At 39.4% G+C, this 19524-nt stretch overlaps 1 long non-coding RNA gene across 1 annotated transcript in view; it reads right to left on the bottom strand.

Annotated features, from left to right (window-relative positions):
• Window positions 1-1016: 1016 nt before the first annotated feature.
• Window positions 1017-19524, bottom strand: part of LOC148050529 (uncharacterized) — a 32772-nt gene continuing 14264 nt past the window's right edge. The window contains exon 3 of the long non-coding RNA XR_015701070.1: window positions 1017-3052. This is a non-coding gene — a long non-coding RNA (uncharacterized LOC148050529). The remainder of the gene's footprint in view (window positions 3053-19524) is intronic.

The following is a 19524-nucleotide window of genomic DNA, read 5'->3' as shown; positions in this document are numbered from 1 at the left end:
ATCCATCAATAGAGCGTGAGAAATAAGTTGCCTGATGCTCCATGTTGGAGCCTGATTGGAGGCCAAAAAAAGATAAGATTTTGAAGAATGCTCTAGGTGACTTTAGAGAGGAAATTGGGTCATGTTGCTGCAGGAGGGGCTATTTAGTGTTCTTTGTAAAGTGTGATTTTGATCTGGACAGCTAGGAGGACTGATTTAGGTTGGACTTTTCTGCGATCTTGTTTCTATGGCTACTTGCAAGGTAAAGACACCTAATTCAGTATTCATTACCAGTTATGTGAACTAAGTTGCATTCTAGGACAAAGTAACTGGTCCTTCAGTCTGGTAATCTTTTTCTGAAGCAGAAACATCTCTTTAATTACTCATTTTCATGGTCCTAATGTATTCATAATCGTGAATAACTGGTTATTACAGTTTTATGATTTCTTCCTTCGGCACAAGTGTTCATTCTGTTCAGTTTATTTCTAGTAAGGTGGGATGAGCACAGGTTGTTGCCAGAGGGAAAAATATATACTGTTTTGAGAACAGAGAGTTGGAGAAAATTTGTATTTGGGACAAACTGACATTTAGTTCAATTGCTTGAAACCACAGGCTGAATTTCATGTCCTGCAGAGATACTTTGCATGGACTCACTGGAATCGACAGCTGTTATCACCTCCAAGGAGGTATTGTTGCAAGACCTTTTATGAATCGCCTGTCTCAGGGATTCAACCCCAGGTTTCGGTTATCTTCTCTGGAGCCTTTTTTTAGTGAAGAGAAAAAAAGATTCATCATGGAGTGACCTGTGACACTTTATTTTTTATGGTGTAGTCTCCAACAAGGTAAGCAATAAGTTGACGGCCAGTATTTCACTGTCTAACAACTGCAAACATGTGTATCTACAGTGTCCCCTTACAGGAATTGGCTTGTTTGGTAAATTAAGATAAGATTAAGACAATATAAGACAACATTAAATTAAGATTATAACCTTTATTTATGTTACTACAAATTAATTTACTCTTAAAGCGACTGAACATTTATACAGTTGTTTCAAACTTCATTATACAAATCAGAGGTTTAATATGCATTATTACTTGCGCAATAAACCATAATAAACCAATCAATTAAGCTTTCTTAATTGACTTTCTGAACTGACTGCTGTTGGGTTAATGCAAACATTTTTTCCCTCTTTTGGTTGCTTCTATGTTCTATGTAATGGATCTGTGTGACTTGGCTGACAGTGAGTGTTTCTTGGTTCTTTTTTGTCTCAGCTGAAGTTCTTTGATCCTCTACTTTTATTAAATTGATTCTGTTAAACTGCTAGGGAAAGAACACACATGGGCTTTCTTGGCACTCAGCTGCTGTTAACTAGACCGTGGTGCCGTGTTTCTAGATTATGAAGAACATAGAAGAAGACAGTGAGATTTCCAATATCTTTTCATCTTTATGTGTAATTCCTGTTCTCCCCTCTGCTTTTTCAGTACTAACATTATATTTAAATAATGAAAGGTCTTCACGACTGGAGTGTATCAGACTGACTTTTCAGCAGCTTGGACACTTAAGGGAAAAGAAAGCTTAGAATTGAAGAGATTTAGCTCTTTATACATATATCACTAATCTATGAAAATTTCATTTTGTAGCAACACAATTCTAAGTCAGCCTGTCAAAGTTGTCAGATAGCCTAAGGAGTAGCTGAATGCGAACCAGCTGCACTGGTTCTCTGTCAGCTGGGAGCTCCAGTCGACCTAGGAGACATTTTAGTTGAAAATGCCAGGCTGCTTTCCACTTGAGAAATGCAGAGAATCTGGAAGGCAGTGCAGAATGGACCTCAGTCCACAATGACGGACCGAATAAAACAGCTTCTGGTGAGATATGCTGCCTCTCCCCTCATCACATGAATTACTTAAATTTGAATTCCTGATGATGCACAAACCGAGTTAGCCACTGCAATAGAAACATAATTTAATATTCACCTGGCTTTTGATTCCCACGTAAGTATTTTAAATTTCAACTGGCAAATCAATGGACCTGTGAGCATAAATGATAGTGCTTAACTAGACTTGATTACTAATCTAACAAATGATTTTTTTTAACAGCCCAGATGCTTTTCTGAGGAAGCAGGAGAAAAAAGCTTTCCACAGAGCTGACACCTGAAAGTCTAATTAGCACAAGCTGTTCTGAAGAGCATCCCAGACACTGACCATTCCCAGGAAAAAAGAAAGCCTCATCAGTCATCAGTGAATCAGCAGCCCTTAAACACAGCAGCAATCACACCACCACAGTTAACAAACAAATCTCAAATGCAAACAGAAAAGCCTAGACAGATTTTTTTTTCTTGTTAAAGTGAGAGATATCAACGGTGATGGCAACCATATCTGTATGTGTGTCTTTATAGGTACAAAAGCACATACACCCCAATGCAAGACATCAGAACAACGGGATAACACCGAATCCACTTCTGCGGCATTTTACGCAAACGTAACTCAAATTTTATTCACCTGTTTTGTTAGTTTATGATTTATGTACCTCTTAGAAAACCTAACACTTCCAGGAAAATGCTTTATCAGTATCTCATAAGGATGTGATTTTATGTTTCAGAATAGACTGTTAAGCTTACTCTTCTCCCTTTAAACCAACTGCTGCACTTTAATCCTTAGAGTGGGGAAAAAGTCTAAAAACGGGGAGGGCGTATCAATGTCTGCCATACACGCATGAAGAAATTCTGAATGCGTGATTGTACAGTTTTAGGCCCTTAGTTCTTGCACCTTATGAACAGTCCACCGATGTTTAATATGTTCCTATAGGGATGGGATAGCAGAGCTGCTGGAAGATACCAATTTGCGTCTTAAAGGCAGCCCACATGGGAAACGATTCTCTCAAGATGAATACACAAATGAGACAGTAAGTGAATTTGTCCCCCCACTGTCCACTCCCGGACTTTGCTGACAAGTGGTGTGGAGATGCTCTGAGCTAAAGGCTACATCCATACTGTCATTTTTAGCAGCCACCAAAGCATTTATGCTCCCAGTCTGGGTATTCCTTCCTTTTCTCCACATTTGGCTTTCTGTTGCACCTGTAATGTAGAAACAGAAAAAAACTTAGTTAGATTGTGCATAATTGACGTTGAAGAGGTCCTAAGTCATTCCATTCAGAAGAAAATGTGAAAAAATCACAGTATATGGAGTAATGTGTCATAAAGATTTTCTTTGCTTCACATTTTTGCATACTATTAGTATGAAAGAAAAATCAAACTTAATCTTTCGAAGCAATAACTCAGTCTTCTTCTAAGAAATTGAACTAGTTTGATCCATTACTCTAACTTCCTCATAGCATGGTTTGCAGAAACTATTTTTCTGGATGTTTGTTCTACATGGCATAGAAAATTGTTAATAATCTCGATCTACAGTTGTAAGTTTAACTTTTGGACAGAAGTAGAAAAATGTATTTTTAGGACTTAGACAATAAAGACTTTCAGCCCTTAAATTACGTGGGTAAATTATAAGAGTGCCTCACGAAAGCTTCATGGAGCTCTGCTGTAGACAAACAAATAAGATGGGACTTTGAAAAGGAGACACCTCACTTCTTTGGCAAGAAAACTGAATGGGGCTTTCCAAAGTAAAGCAGAAGTTTGTCACTTAAAAAGCCAGGAACAGGTTTCAAGCTGAGCGCCAGCCATTTCAGAACAGCTCTCACCAAATACATGCATAAATAAATTCTTCTTGAGGATGGGCTTTTCACTGATGCGTTGGACAGACGTAACAGATACACAGTTTACTTCGAAGGAGTACCACATGCCTCAGATCAAGAGTTGGTGCCCGTTTCCTACCATAAAACTCTGTTTCTGTCCGTTGACAAAACCCCTGTTACTCTACGGACAAGATGGGGAGATGATGACAGTGAGCACTGCGGTACCCCACAGGAAGTATTTTTAACAACTCAAACTTGCTTTCTGTGTTTTCCAGCTTGTTCTACAATTACATTTCCTTTACCAGCGGGCGATGTGCCCACGTTGTTTTGCAGTCTTCCAGGCTGTATTTGCAGCTTTCTCTATCAGTCCCTTCCAGGGATCGTATTTTTTCCTGGAGCAAAACTGAACAGGTAAAGCTATTTGTGTGAACTAGTCATTTCCAGTCCTAATGACATCTAAGCGTATCGCAATTCTGATCTTGGGATTAGCTGTAGCGAAACAGGAATGAGAATTTACTCTTTACAAAGAAAAGCTTTTATTATTGTCCATTACTTTCTTATATACATATACAGCATAAAAAAGACCATTAGGAAGAAACATCTTTTAAAACATTATGCTAGATGGAAAAAAGCAGAGCTTGAATTCTGCTTTTCTTTGGTAGAATGAACCCTAACTTAGAAGCTAAGGAAAGACTGCTATTAATGGCTCATCACAATGACTAGAAAATACGTAAACCCAATCAGACATTTCCTTTTCTTTATTTACCTTTGTGGCCACATACACCACCACTCCATATTGGCACCTACAGTTGTATCAAGTGTTACAAGATGGTATGTGCACAGGTGGCATGAAGGTTGCATCTATTCCTTTGACTAACTGTCTCTACATTTCTGTGTGCATATATATACACACACACTTTTCTTTTTTCCTGCTCTTTTGGTCCTTATTTAGCCCATCTTTCATTTTTCTTTTCCACACCTGCTTTACTTAAATAAACGTGTTTGTTTAAACAAAAAAGAAAAAAAAAAGTTTACCTTTATTGTCTGGTCAATAAACCCCTAAAACAGAAGAAGGGTCAGATGAGATGGGCAAGGGCGATGTGCTTATGAAGCTGCAGGAAGAAAGTAGGCAGTGACTGCCCACAGCTGTTGCAAAGAAAGCTGAACTTGTCTCAACAGAAAAGGGACTGGAGGGTTTGTTTTAGGTAAATGCCTGTATCAGTTCAGTGGATTAACTGCTTGTGTAAATGTTTCTCCCTGAGTTAATCCAAAGAGTGTGAATGGCTTCTTGAGTTAGCCAGCCCAGCAAGGGGTAAGTGCATATGTGCCTCAGCCCAACAGAGAGTATAAAAACGGAACAACTGACAAAATGAACTCTGAACAGAGCAAGGGGCTTGAGCTGACTTGAACTCACATATTCCCTCCCGGCACCTGGGGATGTCCAGCATGGTGACGGTGAGCATATGAAGGCCACTAATGGGAATCAGATGTGTATTGCGATCCAGCTGTATATTGCCATGGCTATACTGCATGTGCACTGATTTCAGTACATTGCCGTGTCACTCTGCTGAATCAAAATCCCATGTAACACCAAATATCCTCAGGTAAGTAAATTTTGGTTTAAACATTAAACCCTCCTCATGTGGAATATCTCATACAGCCTGGTCAGAGAGTATTGGATTCTGATAGGCTTGCACTTCTTTGCTCCCCACAGAGGATATTCTTTCAAAGCATGGCAGCAAAAGTAATACTGATCAATACAGCATACACACAGAATTAGCCTTTTCGAAAATACATTTTCTTCCCTACTGTTTCCAGTCTGAGTCAAGTTCTGTTCAGCTGCTGGCAACTAACCTTGTGTCAGAGCATATGGTAGATCCTGAACCTGTCAGGAAGCAAGTAGGACCACTACGAGTATCTGGGATAGGCAGTGGCTGTCTGTGTTTAATAGTGCCACTCAAAAGCCAGGGAGATGGAGGCGTTCTTGAAAGTGGGAAATTCTCTGTGAAGTTCTTCACAGAGAAAAACTATGCTTCAGAAGCATTTAAAAACAAATGTTCCATTGTAAAAACAGGTAACGGGAAAATTATTAGCAGGCCTACATACTTCCTTCTAGAACATTTTTTGAGAAATAAACCACCTGATATATGGGAACAAATATCTTGGAGGATTAAACAGCCTGATGAATAGTGGATGACTCACATCTGGTATTTGTCCATTCAAAAACCTGTAAGGAATAGATGGCATAGACTCACTGTGACAACTACTTAAAAACAGTCCTCTTTCACAGAAAGAGAGGAACAAGTTAGTTTTCTAGCCCAGTATAAATACTTTCTGCAAAGCTTTTTAGAGGCTTACAGACTGAGGCTGCTGCTACAGTATGACTTTAAAAGGAAAAGTAGGAATCACAGACTCTAGACTGAATTCCAAGGGAGGTACCTTTGCCAAAAAGGCAAGTGAAATTTTAGTTTGCCAAGAATACCAGCGTATTACAAGAAATTGCAATTTGAATACTTGCTAGCATTAAGAAACACAAGCTGGCCTCATTTTATGAAGACGACCTTTTCTAATAATTTGGTACAGCTTTGCTATTGTATACTTTCTTGCCACTGCCAATTGTTTAAATTACTTTTTTTCTGTAAGCACTATTTTAAACATACTTTTGTAGAAATAACATACAGAACAGCTTGGTCGAATTAAAAATATTTTAAATGTCTGGAATACATTAAAAAACCCCAACATTTTATTTCAAAGTATATTAAAAAAAGCCTCATCATTTAATGTCAAGGGCCCTGACCCAAGGCAACAGGAAGCACAGTGCACAGAACAGCATGTTTATAAAAATGCTGATGTAAGGGTAGGCTTTAGACTTCCAGGGGAGATATGTCCACTACAGGTACTGTAAAAGTTCCCCTAGTTTTCAAGATCACTTTTGAGGTAGTCTCTACTTTCTAATGGAAATTTTACATAACTTCTGTAACCTCAAAACTTAAGCTGATTGTCATATAATTTAATTTCTGGTGCCTTCTTTCCCTTGTCTTGGCACCATCCTCTGTGCAACACACTGATGTGAAATCGCTCACGAGACCGTATCATTGTCACTCTAACACACCTTTGTTTCTACAACAAACTATGAGGAAAATAAGACTGTCTTGCTTTCTTTTGCTATTTATTTTATTATACTCGTGCTATGGCAATGGCACTGTGTGGTAGAAACATAAAATTGTTCCTTGACAAACAGTGCTTCAGCACAGTAATACAGTTCCTCGTTTTCTGCAATCTGGGTGATTCCTGTAAAACATTTCTCATGTTTTCATGACAAAATGAAGCTAAAAGTGATATGACAGTGATTATTTTACTATTGTTGAGACCCCACGTAAAGAAAACCTTGAGGAATTTTCTTCCTTTTTTTAAAGCAGGGTGTAATCTGCATTCTCTTTGGTGTGAGACAAGGGGAAGCTAAGGGGATTGAAAGAGGTATTAGTCTGCTTTTTGTTTGTTTGCTTGTGTGCTTTTTAGAATAACCTATTACTCTATGGCCGAAGTTTTGAAGCTTGTGACCTTTTAAGTTTTTCCCATCAAGAAATTATACTTTGTTTCACTATTGGAGAGATGGACTCTAAGAAAATGACTGACCTTGGGACTGCTTCCAGCAGGCACCAGCAGCACACCTGCTAGGAAAAGTGAATTCAATAGCTAACTGTTTGTTTCCACAGAAAACACTGTCTAGATGTGGATGGCTAGCTTAACCTGTATCTTTCTGATAAATGAGAACAAAGGCAGAGCTATCTTGAGAAGAATCTTCCATCACCCCTCTTTTCAGCTAAAATGATTTGATTTAGAATTACTACTGCTATCTCCAGGTATCCATCCTGTATTCCACCTTCATTAGTGTAACTAAGCACACATTGTTTCGTGCTGTATTAGCACATGTGATGAAAGTGGTTATGTCCGTGCTAACTGATCCGCGGCCCAGCTTGTACCTGCACCTGATGACTTTCTTCGAGACCATATCTCAATGTTCTTGCAAACTGCTTCCAACTCAAAAATTCTTTGAGTTTGTTCGGATGGTCCTCAAGAAGTTTGAACTCTATGAAAGCAAGCTGAAAAGGCTGGGAGGATCAGGTCTGTCTTCTTCCAGGGAATCCATTTCCCAAACTACCTTTGCAAAGTCTGCAAGACGCAAGGTAACCGAGAACTCGAGGAGGCTCCTGTATCCCACCTGTGCAGCACTAGACCCTGACTAGTCCCTGCTTGAGCAAGCTGAGTAAAGGAAGACTTACTTGATGAGAAACTCGTATTTTATTCAGGGTAGGGTACCATCGTCCTGACAACATAAAACCTTCAGTACAGACTCAAAACAGAAATACAGAAGAACTTGTTGCCATTTAAGTGTCACAAAAGGAAGCTATGAGATGGATTCAAACAGAAAATCTGCCCAAAGGCATTTCAGTGAAGAGTGAGCCTTGGCCCTGGCCCTCTGTTCCTCCCTGCCTGTCTTTGCGGAGCACTCTTGTATTTTGACGGCAGTTAGATGCAGTCTAACTGCAGATACGGATCATCTGCAGTTCTCTCCACCAATATGGAGCTCCTTTTGTTTCCTCCTCAGTTACAGGACCTATGTATGACTGCCTACCCACCCCATTCTTCAAAATCCAGAGGAAAAGATGCATTCATTACATGGTCTATCTAATGCCACTACGCCGATATTTTTTTTTCCATTCTATAGCTACGGGACACAGCAACTGATGCATTAGTCACAACGAGCTACCTGGTCTCTCTCATTTTGAAAAACCTTCAATGCAAAATACTATGCAAGGTTGACCATTGAAATACAACTTTGCAATATTTCTTTTGAAGGGATGAAAATACTATACACAAGCATAGCTACCAAGAGCTAAACACAAGACTCTCATATTAGAGAAACAGCTGGCTAGGTAGAGAACAGGGATACCTTACTTTACAGCCATATACTTTGCATGTCTTTAATTTGTAATATTTGACAGCAACTTTTATTTTTCATTTTCAACATTTAATTGTATGCATGAGACATGAAATGAAGAGCAATTCTTTATACAAACTAATACAGAGTATCTATCAATATTATCGCATGTATATAGAGTAACTGACTATCGATGCAGGATTATTTACAGTTGCCAACCCCCACACTTTTATTATGAATGTACACAAGATTTCATCTAAATGTTTTTCACGTAAAAACGGCCTACAAAAGAGAAGTACTGAAGTTGTAAAATCCAGGAGACAATGAAAACCTCACAGCTGCTTGGGCCTGATTCAGTTTTTCAACCTTTTGGATGAATAAAATGACACAGGATGTAATTCACTGTTCCATGCAGTAAGAGGGTCACTAAATCCCTCGTTCGTTTATCTCTTGCAGTCGGATTGGCTAAAACGGTAAATTTTCTCCTGGTGAAAGAATTTTGGCCAGCAGAGACCTGAGCTTAGTTAAGCCATGCCCACTTCTGTCCTCTGCTTTGTGCCTCGCCACCCTTCCCTAGCCTTGACGGGAGCATCTCTTGCCTACCGAGGCAGTATCGCTCTGATGTTTTACTCGGTTTTCACTTTTGAATCTGGCATGCATAGCTGAAGGTCTCATACATGAAGTTAGAAAGTACACACTATTCACAAGACAAATGCAAATTATTGTGATAATTAGCTGGCCATTTCCTTTTGTTTTCTTTAACACAAAGCAAACATGCCCTGTATAATACTGCAGATTCTTTTGTCCTTACTTGCGAATGCCTTTTTCTGATGGACACAGGAGCTTTGCCTGTGAAAGAAATCAAAGTTCCGGCTCCAAGCACAAATATCCTAAATGTTATTCAGTGTAATGTTAAAACTCTTCACGTATGGTACGTCTCTTTATATTTTAAATCCTTTTAAGACAGAATTTTAAACACCTCGGGTAAGTTGAGACTAAATACAGGAAACGATACAAAGTAAAGACAAGAATTTACCTAGAGATGAAGTAGTATAATCTGTAGAAAATGACAAAGTTATATTACGTTTTCACAGAAGGGACAGGGCTACACATGAAATCATGAAGCACTATGGATGGTATTGCGGCATATTAGAGGACCACTTACTGAGGTCAAGAACCAAATTCAGCAATTGAGCATGTAGTTGACTCTGCTGGGCTTTAAACAGATGTTAAGAACAATCACAGCTTGTTGCCTAAATGAGAAACAGCACCGCTGAATGCATCTGAATTGGCATGTGCAACAAGAATTAGACATGGGTCTGAATGGATGTAATAGTTATTCTTATAATGCAAGAGAAAATGATCTCTAACCTCAGAGATATTTCAAGATAACCACAATAGCTGAAAAAGTTGATTTCTTTAGTAACTGCCAAATTTATGGCATAAGTATAAAATGCGCCTTTAATTCTATCTTAAGTATCCTGAATTTATTTTTAATTTATAGCTATTATACAAATAAATACTGTTAATGACAACCATAAATACCAACACTATCAACAAATACACAAAATTATCCTGCACATCAAGTGAGTAACGTGTTACACTGTTTCATTCTCACAAATTATTATTCCTTGAACCAGAACATCCACAGGCTAACAGAAGTTCAATACGGGTGTCATAGATTTTCTCAGCTCTAGCTAAAATTTACGTACAGATTTCATTATAAACTTCTGAAACTGGATGTGAACATGAAAATTAACTTTCTAGTCTTCCTAAACACATTCAAAGGCCCTACTGTTTCCTGAGACTGATTGTTAACACATACTTGGTAAAGAAAGCAGTAAGTGACTTGTGGAGTATAATCTGAAAAACAAAACAGAAAATATTTTTTTTCCCTTCACTTTCAGCTCTCTAAATGCATTGGCTAACTACTTCAAAGTAAAATAAAATGAAATGAAGAAAAGGAAGGAATTGCCTGAAGCAGTAAGTCCTCGATCAGTTGTTTAAGGCTGAAAAGACTTGGGTTTTAAGCATGATAAGCAGTTAGCAATTAAAAGTAAGCTCAGCCATTATGAAATTGCCATCACGAGTGCATTCAGAGAGACTGATTCTGTGTTACCCTACTACTGTTGAGATTAAGCAAGCTTTAAACACTTAAAATAAAGCACTGGAAAATAAAAAAATCTACTATGTTGTAACCTAGTTATTTTGTGTCTGAGTTACAACACAGCTTGAAAACAAAGGTTTGGCTGTCTTGGCATGAAAACCTAGCTCTCCGGTCTCACTAGAGTGTTGCTATTTAGTCCAACTCAGTAAAACAAGAGGCAAGGTAAGACGGGACTGCATCTTAAAGAATTCTGCTGGAATCAAGAGTGTTAATAATTTTTAAAACTGAATTTAATATATCTAGAAGAGGAATAAAGTCAAGGCTTGCAATAGCAGACGTCTGGATTTGATGACTGAGCATGTGTATTGCAGTCCTAGGTTCTTCTGCTTTCCTGAGAAACTGCACTGAGCATGCCTAATTCATTTGATGTTTTCTGACACGAAGAAGACTAAATTCTATTTCTTTATTTTGTTTTGTTTTCTTACATTTATTGGAATTCACATCTAAGCAGGTTCTGCTTTGCTGTACTTACGGACATGTAACTCACCGACAAAAGCAAGTTTTATTCTGTAGACTCTAGAAGTCAAAATTCCTTAAGATGATTTAAAAAAATCTTGTGTATTAAAGGTATTTGTATACCAGACATACTGTACTCTCTTATGGATACCACTTCCTAGGGAACTTTTGCATTTCTACACTTCTACATAGTTCAAATTATACTAAATAAAACATCCTAGCAATGTCACAGGAGAAACCAATGTTCAGAAGCCATGTGTGAACACTGCAGTTACTCAGGCAGTTGCACATCTGAGCTAGAGTACTTTTACCAATAACAAAAGTTCATTAAGTGAAATTGAGTGAGATCTCCATGGCTAGCTTTTCCACAAAAGCACGTAAAAGATGCTCCTGCTCTCACTGTATGAGGTGTTCCTTTATATAGAGGTCAGTGAACTTATTAACATGAGCTGGCTGTAAAAGAGAATGTTGTAAGAATGCAAGACTCTATGTATTGTAAAAGTCATATGAATGGCTTAGATTATGTCCCACGTTGGAAATCTCCATAGGAAGTCTTTTGCAGATTAAATGGTGAACCCAGTTCTCTGAGTGTCGGCAATCTTACTGACAAAAATTACCTTTCCTTTACACAGGGTATGTTTAGAGTACCTTCTGTTCAGAAGATACTGTTCTGTTGTGTCATTTGGGGTAAACAAATTCACAGGGCAAAAACTCAGAGCTTACAGTGCTCTTACTGCTTTTGCAAATTTTGTGTGGCAGCAAGCTTGGACATGTGTCAGAGAATATTTTTGACCTAGAAAGTTTAACAGACTGCACCTATGCCTTCACTGGGAGAAACTTGCTGTGGTTGCGTCTCCTCATCCAGTCTGTCTGTCCAACTGCTTGTGCTCCCGCTCTGAACTCCCCACGGCACCCAGGAGAGTAACATGCACAACAAAAGAAACCAATTTAATTACACTAGTGATGAATATCATCAGAAAAAATGTTGGTCACAGTGGTCAGATGGAAGGCTAGCTGTACATCTCCAGGTATGGGTGACTCAGTCAACAGAATTTTAAAAGGGTAACCTCGCATAGTATTTCCTTACTTAAAACATAACACTCTTCACCATTATCCAACCTGACTGTGTGGAATGCTAAAATGTTCCAAAAAACAGATGTATGCACACACCTGATAAAACTCATCTTTCTAACCTCCACTGATTTCATTCTCTAAGCCTGCCTCCTACATTTCCCTCCGCAACACTGACAGGACTGCCAACTCTCCCCCCCCACCCCCCACCCGCTATATAGGGACCGGGACCTATGCATAAGTTCTATACTCCGTCCTTTGTAGATGTTGTTCTGGCCCACCCCCTACTTTCAGCCTCATCTGTCTTGTGGAGAAACCTGTTCCCAAAAATGCATGTCAATGCATTGCATTGAATCAGTGCATATAACATACCGTAAATTACAGGCCTCAGAGGCTCAGGGCTTACGGATTCCTGTTTGCCTTGACTGATCAGAAATCTCCCTTGCCCCCTTGCAAGTGTCAGCAACGGAACAACCTACACTATTGATTTGTAACTGCCTTAAGTGCACTTCTTCCACAATTGTGCCTCAACAGAAGAGAAGAAACAAACCAAAAACCCCCTTTCTAGTGAATATAAACAACTGAGGCCCTTGTTAGGATCTTCTAGAAAAACAGACACACGCTGCAGGATCCAGTTCTGATGGTGGGGAGGGCCTGGAAGTGGAGGGACAGGCTTCCTCTTGCTTCTTTATCCCAGTTAAACCAAATATGCCCACTGAAAGCCCAGTGGCAGCCCCTCTTCCCTCCTTTCCCTTCCTCTGGAGAAACACAGTGCAGGTTGCAGTAATCCCAACCTCTCTGGCCGCAGACCAGAACCCAACCACACCAAGTGTTAAGAGAAGCAGGGAGACTAACCCTGCTACTACAGGGCTTATGTCGCAAGGGCTCCTGTTCTGCAGCACACAGATACTTGAACTAGCTTTCCATTAGCAACATCAAGTGCCCAGAGCAGTTCAGCCACAGTGGCATACGGCTCAGCATGAGAGAGTTCACCCTGCTTCTCCGCAAACTGTTACCACTCCCCTAGCTAGTTAGGCTGAGGGCAGCTACGCAAGACTGCAGCAGAGCGATTTTCTGGGTAAGAGGAGGGACAGCGGATGGATACAGAGGAGAAAGCACAGGGAAACAGACTTCTCAAGTTTACTTCTGCAGCGCTGCTGCCCGTGTTCTGTGCGACTTCTTTGGCTGCTTGGTCATTGGCAACGGGCCCTAAGCATTCAGCTTCAATGCTCCCAGCATTAACCTCCACCGGACAACGACAGCCTGCCCAATTCCCTGTTTCTGTCATATCTCTTCATGCATAGGGCTGGACTAAACCTTTGTCCCTGGGGACAAGTTTTGGAGGAAAAGGCCAAGTCCTTTGTATTAAAGATCTATGGCTTTCACATTGTAAAAGAAAAGTAAATAAATCTATCTTTGGCATTTTGCTAAGTTGGATGGAAGATGTGTTCTGTCACTTCATTCTCTTTTGTGATCTTTATTGTGTAGATGTTTTTCTGATTCCTTACCGGTCATTATTTGTATCCACGCTATTTAGATCCTTTGCAACAGAATGAAGACCTGATGGCGCCTCAATTTTCCACTATTGTTTTTCTCTCTGCAACACTAGCTGTTACCAGAGTTAGAAATTTATCATGTACGGTATTTGTACCATCCCCCTAAAACAATCTGACAAGAGTTTTTAAGGGAGTTCTGTTTAGAGATTGCAATGTCAACATTTTCTTGGAAAATGCTTTCTAGTAAACGGTTTAGATGGAAGCATGTTTTTTGGGAAACACTGTTCTTAGAGCTGATGTTTTAACTGAAAACGGTATCTCAAAGTGCAGGATCCAAAGGCACAGTATCAGGTGTTAAAAATAACTTTCTTTCTTTTTTTTCTTAAGGAAACCCTGCTCTTTTGTGATATCCTAAGATACAAAATATTCTTTGAAAACAGCATTTAATTACCTTCTCTCCAGGAGACCACAACGAGAACATTGCACTTACACTCCTCTGAGATCAATGAAATGCCAGAAACCCTGTCTTTCATAAAGCATCAGAAAAGCTCCATTTACTATTCCTGAAAGATCCCATTACTTGGGAATTTCAACCAGGACTAAGAGTACAAGCAAAGGGTATCAGCTTTAAAGGAAACATGTTTGTGCAGAACAATATAGGTGTGTCAGCCGGCGACGTCTTTAAAAAAAAAGAAGCCTCACCCTGCTGCAGTAAGAAGACAGTATTGAAACAATCAACTGAGGTCACTCTATTTAAGGCAAAAGCTATCTTCGAAATGACTCACAATTTTGACATCGTAGGTCAAATGGAACTCAATTTATACATGCTGAGAAAATTCCTGATCTTCCTTTGACAGAGGCATATTTTTTAAACTGAGTGCAGTAAAAGGCTCACGGTAACTGAATCTGGAAATACTACTTTTTTGTTTTCCGTTTTGTTGCAGTCAGTGTTACTAGGACACTTTACTAGCTACCATAAATCTTTCAAAACAGTAACTGTGGTCACAACATTTTACAAAGCCCGTGTTTTACACCTGCGGACTTTTGACAAGGGATGAGAGAAGACATTACCTGAAGAATCAGAGAGCATAAGACAAGGGATAATACAAGGATTCAGGTGCTTAGTGTCTGGTATCTGGAATGGTATATCTTCAATAAAGACTTAGAAAAAAGACAACTACCAGCGGGAACTGCAATTAATATTCACTATAGGATAGTATTACTAAAGCAACAGCTTTCAAATAGTAGAATAGCAGATTTTGGGTCTGCAAATTATTTTCAAGTTCTACATGTTCTTTAAGGATAAATTTACTTGGATCTTTACAACCTACAGTGATATGGCAGCATACCAACATTTTAGATTTTCTTAAAAGCCATGTCATAGGCACTAGAAATGCAGACAATGCAATAGGCTGAACGGAGAAGAAGAACATGCTGCGTTCCCTTCCTGATTCTCTCACTTGCTAATTCATTGATGTTGTGCGGGTCATTCAGCCTGCCACTATTTCCAGCTGTAGCAATTACGCTCGTTCCTATGCCTTTTGAAAACCATTTTGAGGTGATACTGCTGCAAGAACAGCACTATGCATCCCTAAACACTTCCAGGGCATCAGCAAGCTCTCAAGCACCCTCCTAGAACCTTCCCATCAATCTAAACCTACAGCTTTGATGCAACTAGTGAGCTGCATGGAAGCTACGAACCAAATTTTACAGCTAGTGAAGTAAACAATCGCAATCTCCACTAAACCCAACTGCATGTTTGTGCTAAGATTTGCTCAGTCCTTTTGCTGGCAAAAGGAAAGACTGGAAGCGGAGGCAGAGGGATGCTAAACCAAGGCACAAGGCAGTGAGCAGCCTCCAAGCAGGGCAGGCCCACAAAGGACACGGCCTCCCTTAGAAACAGTCATGCCCTCAGTTCCTGCAGATGAATGGGGCTCCCCCTGGATGCCAACACAAGACAAGCATCATTTTACAATCTGCCTGTGCCTGTAACGTTTCACACCAAGAACTTCCTATTATAGTGCTTCCACAGAAGACATTAGCTAGAAGCAAACAACAAATGGAATCCAAAAGAAGTATGTCTCAGAGATTTAAAAGCTTAATTGCTGCAGTAAAAAGGTAGACAAAGGAAGGGAAATCCATATGTGCATACGCTTGCTCCAAGAAATAGTCCTTCTGTGTTTATTTGTTAGCCGAATCCTTGAAGGGAGTGAGAAAATACCTGTTGGTTTCCATCTGCTGCTACTAAGGTTTGGGCAATAATCCACTAACAAGTTGCCCTATGAATCATTGCTCCTTTCAGGTACTTAAATATGACAATACCACAAGATGCATGCACAAGAACAATACAGCAGGTACCAGACCCCAGTTTACATTTCATCTTAATTCTTTTAGTACAGACTTAATTTTCTGGAAATTGACAATGGAATCATTTCTTAGACTTTTCGGAAATTTGTTGAGACATCTACACTCACAATTTTACCTGTCTACAGCACGAGAAAAAGAACAACACTCCACCACAAATTTAAAAGACAGGTCCCTCTGACTAAGCTAACAAAACCTGTTTGGAGGACAGAAATGCCATGATCCCGAAAAACAGTTATCTTCTGGGGGAAATGAATCTTGGACAATTACCGGTCTAAACCAATTTTTTCATTAGCTAAAGTAAATTTAATTTGTATATAAGCATCTTCATATTCTTCCACCCCCAAACAAGCTCTCTGTTTTAATCCAAGTGTGTATCGTACAGTAAAGCAAGGTCTGAAACCTCTCTTTAAGCTACAGAAGACCTGCAAGAATCAGTGGCACAGCAACAGGATCTCACTTCTGCGCAGGAATAGGAGACAGGGGGCATGCACGTGAGCAGAACAGCAGGGGAAAAAAATAGAAATAAAAGAGTGCTGCAACCAACCAACCAACCAACCAGAGGAAGCTCAAGAACACGTGGGTCTGGTCCATTTTGAGCCTAAAACAATTGCCTGGTGGCTCTCCACCCAGAAGGAATTTGACAGGGGCTGTGGCAATTGACAATGCTGACATCAGAACGCCTTAGCTGAAGTCAGTTGACCTGGGCTGACTGACACCACATGAGAGTCTAGCTTATTGCTTTACAGAAACACGAGGTTAGTCAAGAAAGGCATTCCTTAGAGTTACTCTGGATCTACATTGTGAAGTAAGAAACTATCCCCACAACTCCCCTGGCTACAGCAGAGCGTTCCAAACACTTCTAGCCATAGCATAATACTTAAGATAACCCTGAAAAGCATAACATAAAGACATTCTACTTTCTAAACTTCCACACAGTTTGGGAAATTGCATAAAATTCCAGAACTAAGTCTTCTATTTCTGCTTACTTTTCAAAACTATCAGATATGAAGTGTTAACACATTTTGTGTTTCATCACCAAGATAGCCAGAATTTTTTCCTGATTAAGAATGTTAAAATCTGACAAACATTCCACAACGTGTTTTCTATCATGATGGAAAAAAATTCTTGAATTTGTCCACCTTAAACGCTTTTCTGCAGGAATATTTGAAAGACTGGCATCGTGTATTTTGTTTCAAAATCAAGAATGAAATGATAGATTTCTAGGGAGTTTTGACACGTTTTTGATTTTGAGTAAACATTTTTTTCTGGTTGACAGAGTTCTTGGTTAACGTTACCTTTAAACCATTAAATCTTCATATAAATCACTGTTATTTTAAGAGACAATGAAAAAATACTAATTGAAGAGTGTGTAACCTCTGTACTTTGACTAGAACAAGACCGGAAGCACAGAGAAATGTATTATTTGCCGCCTAAATACATGAAAACTTTGTCTAATACTGGCACTCACTGCATCTGGCTTAAGTGGGTACTCACATCCAGCCTGAAAACTGTGAGTCTTGGCATCCAATGAAGAAACAAAAAATCCAGTATTTGTGTCTGTTTAGTATCCATCACTGGGAAGAACTGTGACCCAACATGACAATCCTTTCCAATAAGGACGTCTGTCCTGGAAATATTCCTTTCTCATGACTTTCATTTCCGGATTGTGTAATGCGCTACAAAGATCACCTTGACTGCCTCATGCACATGTACGGTTATGTTAACATTTCACAGAGAATTGCCTTATTCCACTCTTTAAGGTAGACAAAAGTCTGTATTGTGGTGTATTCTTTTGGCGGCTTTTAAGCCAGGGGCAAGCTCTGGACAGCTGGGAATTGTACAGTTGATACTACATTAGCTTTTCTCATCTACTTTCTTTGGCTAATTCTATAGCAGGTTAAACATCCCTGGAATGTGCTGTCTCCTTTTGCCTACAAACATGTTGCATGAAGATGTACAGTAAGATCAAACTGCTCTTGCTTACCTTTCAGCGAACCTTTACTCATGATCCTATCTAAGACTACAAATCACCATTTGGGTTTTCCTAGTGAAGGCAAAGGCAAAAGACAAGATGCCAAAATGAAACCACCATCTACCTACATGTACTTTCAACAATTTGGCATATACACCTGCAATCCTAAAAATATGGACGTAATACATCCATGCCAGTAAGACAATTTAAAAATTCTCTTCAAGAGAAACGCACCGAGTCCTCCCTAGCTTTCCGAACACTCTTCCTTAGACCAGCTCACGGATGATGGTGGACAAGAGCTTCAGAAAGACATTGTCTTCTTAAGAGTGAGCACGGACTTACAGTACTGTAAATGTGCATGGAAGAAACGATACACTGACTTTATGGAAAGGCACTACATTCATCTGGAAAACAAATGATTAAATTCATATAATAACTGATGGAACAACAAGAAATTAATAACCTTAGCTTTTGCTGCACAATTGTAGCTATATGGAAAGAACTGCACATATTTCCGTTCCTGAAGAAAACTGTAAACAAAAAAGTCCACAACAGCCATTCCACAAAATGCCAAATTAGACGGCCAAGATCTCTACTTCATTTTGCTTATCACTATATTAAGACTGCAAACTCTTTACTTCCTGTGCACTTAGGATTAATGCACTGCCTCATGTTCAAGATTCTTCGTCACAGAAATGGGAATGACTGATACCTGAGTCAGTTCAATCTTAGCTCATTCACAATGCCATGGACAAATTCAGAGATAAATAGTCATTCTATTACCTCCAAGGTTCAACCAAAGAGGAAAGGTTTTTCAAGGAAAATCCTTGAATACATTCACTTCATCTGTGAAATCCAGACAGCACCCTATCCAGATTTAGATATGCTGGAAGTACTCCAGATTGGATCTTCAGCTGACATCAGCATAAGATGCGGAAGACCTCTTGTCACATCGCTTCCTCTTTCAGCTGGAAGGAAACATTTTTCCACTTACAAGACAAAAAGAAATGCCTCTGGGCACCAAATACTCATACAAAATTCACCTAAGACCAAGGTACCGACTAGTGGAAGAACACTCTGAATTCTTAACCAGTAACTGCTGTGAGAAACGTTCCATTCTTCATTTAGAAGGATTCTGTATTGATATCCATCCCATAGGCACGCTCACATAGACTTGGGATGATGCAGCAGGAAAAGAAAAGGGACTAGCAAGTAGTGAGGTAATGCAGTTTACATGAGAATTCTCCTCAAATCTTTGCCACAGCTATTAAACAGGAAAAAAATATTCTACTTCTCCGCTACCTAAGAGGGAGCACAAACATGACAATAGTTAATAGTTCATTACTATCATCCTAATCTTACTGAAACAACTTAGGTTCTGAATAGT

Source organism: Nipponia nippon, unplaced genomic scaffold, assembly GCF_047370975.1.
Source record: "Nipponia nippon isolate SJK-2023a ecotype South Korea unplaced genomic scaffold, ASM4737097v1 scaffold_8, whole genome shotgun sequence".
In the NCBI taxonomy this organism is placed as follows: Eukaryota; Metazoa; Chordata; class Aves; order Pelecaniformes; family Threskiornithidae; genus Nipponia; species Nipponia nippon.
The sequence above is the reverse complement of the archived record's forward strand: the minus strand, read 5'-3'. Positions and strand labels throughout refer to the sequence as shown.